Source organism: Vulpes lagopus, chromosome 3 (genome assembly GCF_018345385.1).
Source record: "Vulpes lagopus strain Blue_001 chromosome 3, ASM1834538v1, whole genome shotgun sequence".
In the NCBI taxonomy this organism is placed as follows: Eukaryota; Metazoa; Chordata; class Mammalia; order Carnivora; family Canidae; genus Vulpes; species Vulpes lagopus.
The window spans coordinates 105,651,702-105,663,914 of NC_054826.1; the positions used below are offsets into that span (position 1 = coordinate 105,651,702).

Here is a 12,213-nt window from a genome sequence, read left to right on the forward strand (position 1 = left end):
TGCCACAAGACACCCTCTGGGACCCCTAGATAGGCTTTCTCATGGAGGGTGGCTGCTCCCACCTCTTCCTGCATCTACCAGCTGGCAAATCAGCATTGCAAGTCGGCCAGGGCATGAGGGCAGGGCAGGTCTGCAGCTAAAGGCAAGCATAGGGCAATCCTTAGCTTTCGCGGTCGGTGGGGGTTCCCAACCAGTTGCTTTTGCGTCACTGCACACGCAGTGCTATGTCACCGCCTGGAAGGAGCTTCAAGTCTCCTTCAAGCTAGAACACCAAAAACTGAGGTGTACACAACGCGCTCTGCAAGAGGACAGACCCCCATGGCCTAGTGCATCGGTGTTGGCTGGGCCACCAGGATTGCTGCATGACCAAACATAGCGCTACAGAAGGTCCTACCTGGCATGCACCCTGCCTGTCCACCACTCCACAGGGTGGCAGGTGGGTACCTCCCTTACCAAATCCACTACCGGCTCCTGGGATACTCCAAGCACAGCAGTGGCCCGAGGTCTTGCCGGGAAAGGGAAAGGATACCACCTTTGGGCCTCAGGCTCCTGAGATGACCTGAAGGGCTCCAGGGGCACCATGGAGGGCCAGGCACACATGCTCAGCACACCTTGGTGGTGAGCAGCCTGGTGTGGAGTGGCTGGGCCCACCATAGGGAGGGCTTCTCAACACACATACCGCAGGAAGGCAAGCCAGAGTGTCCTCTGCATCAGAGTACCCCGGTTCCAAGGGCACCTTGAGTCAGAGGGCAGGAGTACACACCCACCATGTACTCCACACATGGCCACAGCAGGCAGAATGAGAAGAGCATTTCCATTTTCCATGAACATCCATCCCCTTGTGGGCATCTTTTGTCCCAGGCAAGAGTGTCAGGACAGCCCAAGGGAGGAAGGAGAATGCCTGACATGCAGCATGGAGCCCTGTGGGATGGAGTTGTCATGACCGCAGCTAGATGTCTGCTGCATGGAGCTCACAGGGTGGAGAACCTTCACCACACTCCACACCACCCTCGGGTGCCGGACACCAGGGGTGACACTGTGCTCTGGACCACGTGGATGCACAAGAGCAGGCATACAGGCCCAGGGAGACGGCTCAAGGAAGCAAAAGCAGAGGAACACTTGACGTCATGGCCAATCTCTGGGCATATCCCCACACATGCCCAGAGACCCACATCTCTAAAGTGACAGGAGCCATAATACAATGTGCCAGTGCCTGTCTATCAACAAAAGGGCCTGTTTCAGGAGAGAAAATAACTGCATGGGGCGGTGGGGTCTAGCCACAGGTCACCAGGACCTCTTGGGACCATGGCTGACCTCTGGTCCCAAGCACCGCCTCATCTTCCTAGGTCTCCCCACTCCAGAGCCGCCAGGGTCATCTGGTCAACCCTGAGAGTGTGGTGGCAGCTGTGACCAGTGGGGTAGGTCCTCCCCTGTGTCCCTACCTCCAGTCATCTGGGATTATAACTTAGAAAAATAATCCAAGTTCAGCGGAGGCACCTGCTGAAATAAATAATCCCCTCCTCCCCAAGATCTTGCTGCAGGGCACCACGCAGGTCCCAACACATGACTGGGACTTGGGTGGGAACACAGTTCTGTGGAGGCACCCCTGATGATCAGACCTCACTGGGGGGTCACAGCCAGTCCCCTGTGGTACCCTCTCCATGCCTTCCCCTCTTAGTCCGCCCTGGCCTGCTTCCCACCCCCACACTGGACCTTGGAAAACTTAGTGAAAACCTTGGGTCCGATGACCAGGACTCCACCCATGACCTCAAGTGGGCTCGTCCCACCCTCCACAGGCTTCTCCACTGCCGGAGCTGGACATGGGAGAAAAACAGGTGACATGGAAGGCCTGATGGCATCTGGGTATCGGCCGCAGGAGCTCTGGGGCAGCTGGGCACGACTGGCAGCCCCAGGGAGACTTGAAGGAGAGAGACCCAACTGGCCCCATGACACCCTGCCAGCCATCAGAGACACCTGCTGACCTCAAGAACTCAGCCCTGGGGGGAACTTGATGGGATTTTGGCAGGCAAGGACTGTAAAACTGAACCATATGACTACTCCTAGAACAACAACTACAGGTGAGCCATTTTTATGCCATTATTTCAGTGGAGGAGTTCTCTCTGAAGCATGCAAACACAGCTCAGGAGGACAGAAAGGGTGTGATTGACACACGGCTCCAGAAAAGTGCAAACAAAATCCATCTGTGCACGTCCCACGATGGTGTGGGACAGCATCAGGTATGGGGAACATCTGTGCAAATGCAGGTGTGGTGATAGGAATATGGATTCTGGCATGACTAACCAACCTTAATAAATACTGAGGGAAGAAGATTAATAGCCATTCACTAAATAAATCCAGGTCTGGGACAGTCCTGCAGTACAGCACTACGACTGGGGGTGGGGAGTGCTTTAGAAGAGGTAAATATTGATGATAAACTCTTCTATGATAGTAAGGGAAAAAGAAAAACAAGGTTAGAACCTCCTTTGGTGTTGGAAAAAAGTTGTTTTTCAAGTACATGTATTTCTGGTGCCTGGCTGGCTAAGTCAGAGAAGCATGCAACTCTTGATCTCCAGGTCCTGAATTCAAGCCTGATGCTGGGTATAGAGATGACTTAAACAAACTTTAAAGAAAATAAATAAAATATACCTATTTCTCTTAAAAAGAGATGTGGACAGGCAAAGGAATTAGAATCACTAAGGTGATCTCAAGCAAAACAAAACTCAGGAATAAAATCTACCCCCCATTAAATGCTTACTTATAGAGATGATAGAAACGTGTGATGTTGGCAGACAGAGAGACACATTGATCAATGGAATGGAACAGATACCCAAGCAGATATTTCCAAGCCCAACAGAATTTTGGGAATGGGCAAAAAGCCATCAAGGGAGGAAAGATGGCCCACCTCACCCTCAAATCAGAGGACAGTATTCAGACATCCACAGACAAAACATGCAGGCTGGAAGGTAGGCACATAGACAAAGAAACAAGAAAGCTTTGACTTAAACAGCCACACCTCATCCTTCATACAAATGTGAATTCAAAATGCTCACATAGTTCCATGGAAAACATAAAACTGGAACACACTTGGTGGAGGGGGTGATTCTAAGAGAAAAAATGGATATCTAGGGTCAAGTAAAGAGGGTTTAAGACTTGACACCAGAGGTATGATCCATGGAAAGAAATGGAGAAGTTAGAAGTTATCAAAATTAAAAACCTAAGCTCTGTGAAACACCCTCTGAAGAGAAGCAGATGACCAAGGACACACAGAGGCTTGGCTGGGGGAGGGTTGCTTGGAGAGAAACAAAATGAGGAATCATTCCCAGAGTCACTATGTGAGCAGTGGTACAGCCCATTCAGATGGGAAGTCTGGCACATGGCCAAGACAAGGAAGAAGAACCAAGATTTTAGGGTTGGATCCTTTGGAATATGTCATATCTATGAGGCAACCAAGTCAGAAAATCAGTTAGGCAGTTTTTTACCCAATTCTGGATGGACATGAAGCCTGGGGTCTATAAGCATAGAGTCCATAACTGATAAGGGTAATTCAGAATAGAGAAAAAACTACAGTGACCATAGACTCTGTAGGGTCCAAGGTTGAGCTCGGGGGCACTTCAGATTTTAACGTCCAGGTGAAGGAGCCTATGCTGAGGGACAGTGCTGCTGTGGAGGAGCATTGGGAATGGTGGGAATGAAAGAAACAGGAAACTGCTGGTTGTCAGGAGCCAGAGATGAGATGAGAGTGTCCCAAGAAACAAGGAACAGGGAGCCCCTTTCCCAGACTGCCCTGGAGGAAACCAGAACGTGTCACCCCTAAAAGGTGCCACTTGGGTACCCTGGTTGTTTTGAATTCAACTCACTTCAGATGCAGCAGCTGCAAGAAGGATACTCTGACCCTTCCTTTTCTTCATGAGAACAGGAGATCAAACTCCCATGTAAAAAGGACCCTCCCTGGAACCAGGAGGAGGAAAGACATTCTGCATTACCAGAGACAGGAGAGGGGACCGGGATAATTAGGGTCTGAACAATCCGTGTCAATAAACCTTGTTCCACTGGCCCCCATCTCCCTGGTGACGACTGTTCACTATGGCCTGCCCACCCCTTGCCCAAAACCCTTTGCCTCATCCATTCTTCACAAATTGACAGATTCTTTGTCTTCGTTCTCTTGTGAAGGCTCCTGTGTCCATGTAAACATTTAATACCACTTGCATGTCCTTTTCCTGTGAATCTCTTACATTGGTTGCCATCTTAGGCCCAACCAGAGACCCTAAGAGGGTAGAGGAGAATTTTTCCTCCCCTGCAGCTTCTAGAATGCCCACCTGGAATGTCGGTGGGTCAGTCAGTCTTGATGAGGAGAACAAAGGCAGGAGAAATGAAGCTAAAATTATATCTCCTTACAACTTGCAGTTCACTGATAAATCGGAGACATACAGGGAGTAGCACTCCTACAACTCTCTCAAAGATTTTCTTCAATGTTTTACCAAACATATCTTTGCTCTAGTCAGTGTCACATCACTCTAATAACCACAGTCCCCCGGGATATGATAACACTCCTCTTTCAATATGTGGGCTACTGATAGACATCTACAGGGTCCAGTGACTCATGCTTTACTAAAACAATAATGAATAACCTTATCTGGACAATAACTCACCCTCCCAGTTCTCAGACACCTTGCTTTCAGCAGACACAAATTCCTTAGAGACGTATGTTATCCCTAACCCCCACTAACTAAACAGTGTATCATCAGTTACTCCTCACAATCTCAGAACAGCTCTTTCTGCCCACACATCCTGTCCCTGTGCTGTAATAAAAACATTTCTTTGCACGGAAAACATCTCAAGAATTCTTTCTTGACCATGTGCTCAGTGGCCACACAGCAGGTCTGCTTGTCTGTTCATTCGTGTGTGTGTGTGTGTGTGTGTGTGTGTGTGTGTGTGTGTGTGTAATGGGGCCTTTTTTTTTTTCTTAGAGCAGTTTTGGATTCACAGCAAAATTGAGTGGAGAATGCAGAGAGCTCCCATATGTCCTCTGCTTTGCCACCCTCCCTGCTCCCTGCCACAGCTTCCAACATGCACGCATGCAGGCACCTGCCCTAGCTCAGAGCCTTGCATTCCCCCAAGCCTATCCACAATCTGTGTCAAAGCCATCGTGTTGATAATTGTGGGTGAATCCACACTGAAGGACCATCATCTCCCACCCAAGTCCAGAATTTACACTAAGGTTCACTCTTGGTGCTGTCCATTCTGAGTTTTGACAAAGGAATCTTATCATAGTAACGTCCTGAATAGCTCTAAATATCCTCTGTGCTCTATTCATCATTCCCCCTCAAGCCTCTCTCCCCATGCCCCTCTCCCCCACCCCACCCAAACCCCTGGCAGTCTACTGCTCTTTTATTTTAAATCTTTAGTTTGGATATCATTAGTTTATTATGATGACATGGAAATTATAAAAGAGAGACATGGAAATTATTTACATGATGCAAGATTCACAACTTCAGTGGAATGGGTAGTTTCCTGTGATGCCATTTTGATAGTAAATTATTTTAGTCTACATACTTTCTGAGAATGTCACCGTCCCTAAGTAAGAAATGATTCCTGTCATCTGGAACTACTTTGGTGCCTTCATATTCTGGAAGAAACTAATCTCCAACTTTCACGCTAACTGGTTGATTTTTTCCACCCTTTCCTTTAGAGTCTGATCCAGCAGCTACTCTTGTTGCTTACAGTACTTTTCCTTGAGAATTTTTCTGGATGTATAATGTCTCCTATGCTTACAGTTTTTGGCTGTCCTCCTTTCAACTTAAACTTGGTTAAAGAGGGGAAGAAACTGTCAACATCTGTGGGGCCATGATGAGCTGCTCTCCAGCCTACTGATCTTTCTACTCTCTCTATACTTTTGTCTTCTCCAGAATGTCACATCTCGTTAGAGTCCTGAGGTACTTAACCTTTTCAGGTTGGCTTCTTTCCATCATAAATACACATGTACAGTTTCCCGCCTGTCTCCCCATGGCTCCCCATGGTCATAGCTCTCTCAGTTCTTTTCAAGGCCAATAAACATTCTTCCATTTAGATGAACCCCCAACCTCTGTATGCATTCACCTCCTGAATGACTTCTCACTTGTCTCCATGTTCAGGCAGCAATGAATAAATCTGCTGGCGACATCTGTGTGCCAGTTTCTGCACAGACATCAGTTTTAGACTCATTTGGGTCATCCATAAATACGGAGCAGGATTACTGGATCCTATGGGGTAAGAGTATGTTTAGCTTTGAAGACATCGCCCATATTCGTGGCATTTCTTTAGATGGTAGCTGATACCAGGGCAACATACTGAAGGAACAAGCCATGAAGGAGGTAGAATTCAAAGACACCAAGAAGAAAGATGTTACGGAGGCACAACCTTGACCCCCACCCACTTAGAGTTTGAGGCTGCCCCTGAGGGTGACACTGACGTGTGATGGTTACTAGGAAAAGTAGCACACAAATTTGTTTCCTACAGGTTTCCCATGGCCCAGAGAGCCCTCCTGAGGAAACAAAGATCCTGAGGAATAGCAAACTCTAAATGCTTGTATATTGGGTTGGACAAGGAGTGGCAACTGGGGAAGAGCAACTAAATTATGTGGAGAGGCTAAAGGAACATACAGATTTTTGTTTTTCAAACAAGTTCTGTTTGTCCAGAGTTCCCTTATTCTCAGCTTCCTGTCCCTGAGGATAAGAATATCACTCACTCCCATTCTGGCTTCGGGAGGATGCCTTCCAGGGGGATGGGTGGTTGTGGCTTCCAGTGAGAGAAGTCAACACAACCTCCTTGCATCTGTTGTTGGGGTGGGTGTTTGCTGCTGCTGTTGCTGCTACTACTTTTTAAAACTGTCTGTAGTTCAAATCAGTATTCTGGTTTCCTTTACATCAAAATCTTATCTTGGATTTGTCTTTTGATGAGAGGAAGGAGGACACATTTCTTTCTGACTTAGTAGAGAAGGGTAAAATGGGTGCGGACCTGTGCATATTGTCTTCCACTGTGGTGTGAGCAGAGGATTCAGCTCTTGCCAGATGGGATCTAATTTCTCCATGAACAATCAGGTGAATAGAGGGTGAATAAAGGTCATAAGAACATGGAGAAGATCGGCTGTAGGTGCTGGAGTTAATGAGAGCAATGATTTCATCAGAGGCACATGAATGTCAAAGATTTCCTGGGACCATGATTATAGACGATTTGGTGTGTAGGTCATTTCACATTTATGGTGCTACCATCTGGTCCCTTTAGCACATTGTCTCTGGCGGGGCTCATGTGAGCAGTGTATTCATGCAAATAGAATATAGGACTCATCCAGGGGTAGAATGTGCCAGAGAAAGGGAGACAGCTGCAAGTCATTGAGCCATAGGTATTTCTAAGAGTGACTCTCTAAAGTAGATTGAGGCAGAAGGAGACCAGCTGGATTTTTGTTTGTTGGGTATTTGTGGCAATGGTGGGTGGGTGTTGTTTATTTTCTGGACAAGAGGAAAGAACTCTTCAAGTGGAAATCTTTGCACAAGGGGTCTGGCGGGTTGGGAGAGTGCGGGTCAGTCCATTTACCAAGAACACAGGAGAATCAGGCCTTTTAAGAACTAGGCGAAGAGGGGAGTTTAGCTTTGGTCAGTGCAGTGACTGGCACCTCAGCGGAAACAGCACTAGGTTCCCAGAATGCAGGGAGGTTCCCAGGCTGCAGGGAGGTTCTCAGGTTGCAGGGAGTTGCAGGAGCCAGCATGAGCCTGCCCCCACCACCCTCAGCCACGTAGATACAAGGACCCAGGAACTGGGCAGGGGGCAAGTTGCAGGAAAATCAGGTGATGGGAATGGGCCTTCGGTGGTCCCAGCACTCTGCCTCATTCCAAGCCATATCCTATACAAATGCTCCTGTCTTACCCCCAAAAGTAAGGCTGGAGGAGTGTGGACTGCCTTGGCCTGACACACAGGATCTGTGTGGTTGGGAGGGTGTGTCTTCCACTAAGAGACCCTGAGAGCCTTGATTCCTGGTGGGACTGGGCACCCCTGAGCCAGGAAGCCAGGGGCAATGTGGAATGACTGTCCCCTTAGAAATGCTGGGTGGAGAGGAGGTCTTCTCCTGCCCTGGAGGGTGTTTGGGTGGTTGGAGACCAACCCAAGGCCTCAGACTGAAGGAAGGCTCCAGTCCTGTGGGATATTCTGGTGGAACCTCCAAACACAAATCTCTGGAAGCCTTGGGTGTTAGAAGATCCCTGGGCCCAATGGGGCATCCAGTCCAAAAGGGGTCTGTCTATGGCCAGTTTCAAACTGCCACTGATGTGGGAACCAAAGGCAGAAGGAGATGTAGATAAAACTAAATGTCCATATAACCTGCAGCCCACTGACCAATACTGGAGGGAACAGAGTATAAGGTTCCTCCAAGAAGCTCCTGACTGCCTTCATGTTAATACCTTGCTAGAAGGAAGAATAACCTGGGTTTGACAATAGCAAAGCCTCCAGCATCCTGTAAGTCTTCTTTAGCATATGAAAGTCCTTTTGGAACTTCCCTATCTTTACATACCCTAACCTCAAAGTATATAATCATTTGCTCCTCACAATCCCAGAGCTGTAGGAACCTGGGGAGCCAGGGGGAGTAAACAGGGCGGCAGCCGCTCTTTCTGCCCCTGAGTCCTGTCCCTGTGCTTTCATAAAACCACCATTCTGCACTGAAGATGGCTCAAGAATTCTTTCTTGGCCGTGGCTCCAGACCCCACCAAATCTCATCTATATTCAAAAACTACATCATTTAGCACACAACGTGGAACCTTTGAGTCTTTTCATCTGGACTCTGAGCTTCGGTGCAAACTTGGTGAGTGCTTTCTCTCTCCTTCCTTCACTCACATTTCAGGGGCTTTTTAAGGAGTACAGTCTTATTGGAACATTTTCCCATCGATTGCTCAGGCTCCAATCCTCTAGCCTGTGGCCACTCTATGGGGAGGAGAAAGCCTGCCTCGAATATTTGTCAGTGGGGTGCAGGCTATACAGAAATTTAATTTTATCTACATTTCCTTCTGCCTTTGCTTCCCACATCACCACCTTTGAAAGATTCTTGGGGGTGTCATATCTCTGGCCAGGAGGTTATCAAGTTGTTCAGCTGTAGCAGAATGCCACGGGCCAAAGGAGGGCTGTGTTCCCACAAAACCATGCAGAGGTATGTGGCTTGCAGAAGCCACACAGGAACAGGGAGCTGCCGCCTGGAAGAGGGCACATGTGGGAAAGGCTGGGTCACAGGAGTGGACCCTTGGTGGTCCAAGGCTCGTACCTAATTCCAAGCACAGTCCTACACTGGAGGAGTAGGCGCTGCTTTCTTTGCAGGGGCCCCTACTGGCTGCCATTGTATTCTTCTCTAAGGGCCACTTAGGAGAAGCCTGGCTTCCTCCTCCTCTCAGAACCCCTTCAGGGAGGCAGCTGGTTGCTCTGAGGACTGGCCTGACTGTTTCAGGTTGTCTTCTGAGAAAGTATGTGGGTGCACGCCTTGTTCTCTTGTTTGACTCCAGACTTTGTTGGGATGATTTGGGCTGTCTCGAGTCATCACAGGTTTGGAGGGCCTCCGCAAGCTAAAGGGATGTGTTGTACTTTCGGGAGTTCTCCATGTCGAGGGAGCCAAGAATCTGTAGCATGACAAGTGTCAGGTGTCTCCATGTCTCTGGGAAGAGCTTTTGACGGTTCATATGCTCTACCTGCTTGCAAGTCTGAGCCTCCACAAATGGGTACATTTCCCTTTAAGCTTGACCTGCAAAAAACTGGCCAGTTTTGCAAGGGTGAGTCTGAATCCACTGATGGTGTTAGACATCTTATCAAGATACCCAGGTGCCTTACTTTCTGGAGAAAGTGGGGACTTAATTAGGCAGCCAGTCCAAACTGGAGCTGAGTGTCCCCAGTGTAAAGCTGCTACTCAGAAATGTTTGTGGAGGTTTTGCTTCCAAAGACCAGCTATCGGGACACCTGAGTGGCTCAGCGGTTGAGCGTCTGCCATTGGCTCAGGGCATAATCCCTGTATCTGGGATCAAATCCCAAATGAGGCTCCCTGCAAGAAGCCTGTTTCTCTGCCTGTATCTCTGTCTCTGTCTCTGTCTCCGTCTCCCTCTCTCTCATGAATAAATAAATAAAATATTTTAAAAAGTAAAATAAAATAACAAAGACCAGCTATCAAGGCAAGTGGTTCAGAACCAGTTTGTCCTGTACAGGTGTCAGTGGCCTCCCAGCCGTTGGTGACTGATAGGATGTGTCATGTACGTGGGTGAGCTCTGGGAATGTTGTGTAGGGAGTGACTTGGAACTCCAGCAGATTGAGAAGCTGGGTGTCCAGAGCAGTCTGGTGGGGTTGTGATGCACCTACATATTCCAAATTATCTCATACACAATGGTACATATTTTCTAGGAAGGTACAGACGGAGGAGTCTGGACTGCTTTGCCAGGGTGATGCTTGTTGGGCTTCAGGGATAATATCCTTCACTAAGAGGCACCTGGGAGCCTTGATGACTGGTCTGCCTGGAGCCCATCAGGCAGCCATTGCCAGTGGGGACTGAGCTTTGTCGTTTGAAAGGTGCATAATAAATAAATAAAATTTATTTTATTTTAAAGATAAAATATCTTTCTTGAAAGATGTTTGGGTGGTGGGCTCCCTCAGGCTTGGAGGTTATGCATATGGTTTGGGACCTACCCAAGCTCCACCGCTTGGATGGCCTCTGGCTACCATGTGAAGGCTGGTGTTGATTGTGCATATTCCAGACACACGGGGTAGGGTTTAGCCAGTGATCCAGTACAGAGCAAGTATCTTGGAGTCAGGTTTATGGGAATAGCCTGGTGGGGTCCATGACCCCTGCCTGTTTCTAAGTGCTAATCAACATAAATACACATATTCCTCCTAGAGGCTGAGCTGAGAAATACCTTGCAAGGAGTGAATCTAGTGTGCTGACCGTGCTATCCTCAATAAGAGAAACCTGGGAGTCTTATTTGCTGCAGAAGCCCGGGACTTCAAAACCCAGTAAGTACACATGGGGACTGACTCCAACCCATTTCAGTGGCTGCCTCAAAAAGAAGTTCAGGGGTGGCAGGCCTCCATGTTGGATGCAATGCATAGATAGTAGGACATGGGCCCTGGCTGCACACAGGCAGTTGACAGGGCATGCATGGAGAGCCTCACAGGTCAGGGTATCCAGGAACAGGGGAGGTCAAGACAGAGTAGCAGACTCTTGTGGCTATACAATCCAAGCCTTAACGGATGCAAATGCTCATCTTATCCCTAAAGTCTGTTAGGTTTGGGGACACAAATAATGCCTGCACTGATTTGTCATTACCATCAATGTCTTTGCACTGGTTCTGTGTGCAAATATGTCCAGAAATTAATGTGTTTAAATCTATCACTAAAGAAATCTCATAGTCCAAACTAATACTAGATTAATCATGCTTTTGTTCCAGGCAAGTAGAGAAGAAAGGAATAAAGTTCAAATTTAGTAGAAGTTTTTTAGTATAGGCATCGGCACTTGGAGAGACACCTTTGTCAAAGGAGATCTAACCTTTAGGTATCAAAGTAAAATTTGGTATAGATAGAGCTGGTTTCTACAGAAGGAGGCTGCTGGTGTGTATGGGCCAGATGTACTTCCAGGAGGGGTCTTTGCCTGGCTGTTATCACTGCCTGTAAAAGGATCTCCTTTCCCAGGGCAGCAGCTAATCCTTCCAAGATTTTTTGAGACAGGTTTTAGATCAGCAAATTGTAGCCATGCCCAGACCAAATATTCTCTGATAGTCTTCACAGCTTTCAGCATTTGTACTCTGCATGTCCTGTTGTCATAGTGGCTTCTTCCTATGTCTTCATCGATGAGCCCCCAGATGGGCCCCATAGCAGTTGAGCTAGTTCTTTGGGTTGAGAATAGATGGGAGGATGCCATCTTGACACCATTTACTGCATTCTTATAGCCAAACATCTTTACTACTAAAACAGGGGTTTTTTGGTCTTTGCCATAAGTGAGTAGATTTGAGATTGTATCAAACCAACACATAGCAATTACCTCTAATTTCAAGTCACTCACGCAGTAATCAATACCAGGGCATAATGCCCTGCACAAATTCAAGTTCACAGAAATATCAGTCCATTCTGTAATTCTTTGTCACAAACACTCCCTCATATTTTGTATTTTTCCTTTGAGGCACATTATTTTGTCTTTTGTTTTTTAAAGATTTTGTTTATTTAATT

At 47.6% G+C, this 12,213-nt stretch overlaps 1 pseudogene; it reads right to left on the reverse strand.

Moving 5' to 3' along the window:
• Window positions 1–5,540: 5,540 nt before the first annotated feature.
• LOC121487074 lies at window positions 5,541–11,860 on the reverse strand (annotated as a pseudogene).
• Between the last annotated feature and the right edge of the window lie 353 nt (window positions 11,861–12,213).